A 960-nucleotide genomic window follows, 5' to 3' on the forward strand; every position below is an offset into this window, starting at 1 on the left:
TTTGTTCCTTCATAAATGTGTCCTTTAGTTTGAAACAGATCTTTATAGTTTGTGCTTCATAAACCCATTTTGTGGACTCTTCTTCAAAGAGCTTGCAGGTGAAGATTTAAAAGACAAAGCAGGAGCTTCTTCGAGTAGTTCTGAGCCTTGGCTTTGGACAAAACAAAACTAAAAGTTGGGCAGCTTTCCTCAATGAAAGAAGTTACTAATGGTCTTTGCACCAAACCTAGAACTTTATCATGAACTCAAAGCTTGGGAAAAAAGCAAGAGAATACTGTAACAAACTTCGTACAGAGTTCGGTCTATTAATTGTTTCATGTTAGATATTCTATGTGTTTACCTCAATTGAAAAAGAAAAAAAAAAGAATGTTTTGCTAGTATCAGATCTGCTGTGGAATTGGTATTGTATGTCCATGAATTCTTCCTTTCTCAGCACGTGTTCCTCACTAGAAGAAAATGCTGTTACCTTTAAGCTTTGTCAAAATTTACATTAAAATACTTGTATGAGGACTGTGACGTTATGTTTAAAAAGAAGGTGTTAAGTCACAAAATGCGGTAATAAATATTTCATTTTTGATTTTTTGTTAGGCTTTTGAGTTTTTAATCACGATTGGGAAAGATGGCATTTGTTGAGCAAAAATGTCTAAGATGGATTTCTTACTAATGAGTCTGAAGAACGGCTGCTAAAATCAGAGACCAGACACCACAGCAGACATAGCATAGTCTGATGAGACAACATCTGAATTTGTACATTTCTACTGAACAGACACAAGCACAGACACCAGGTCACAAAATCCAAATGTAGTCTCATCAGATTATACTTTTTGTAGCTTTATTGATATATATATATATAGAGAGAGAGAGCAAGGTATGGCTTTAGAATAGTTGTATGTACACACACACCCTGCATAACTACAGTGTGTTTAAAGTGGACATAATTAAAGAATATTTGTAACACAG

General features: G+C 34.5%; 1 protein-coding gene across 7 annotated transcripts in view; it reads left to right on the forward strand.

Annotated features, from left to right (window-relative positions):
• The window catches only part of MEIS2 (Meis homeobox 2), a 178614-nt gene extending 178037 nt beyond the window's left edge, over positions 1-577 (forward strand). For all 7 annotated transcript variants that reach the window (XM_043515709.1, XM_043515711.1, XM_038406015.2 and 4 more), the window contains one exon: positions 1-577. This exon is cut by the window's left edge and continues 862 nt beyond it. The gene's annotated coding sequence lies outside the window, so the exon portion shown is untranslated.
• The last annotated feature ends 383 nt before the right edge of the window (positions 578-960 follow it).

This window comes from Dermochelys coriacea, chromosome 6 (genome assembly GCF_009764565.3).
Source record: "Dermochelys coriacea isolate rDerCor1 chromosome 6, rDerCor1.pri.v4, whole genome shotgun sequence".
NCBI lineage: Eukaryota > Metazoa > Chordata > Testudines > Dermochelyidae > Dermochelys > Dermochelys coriacea.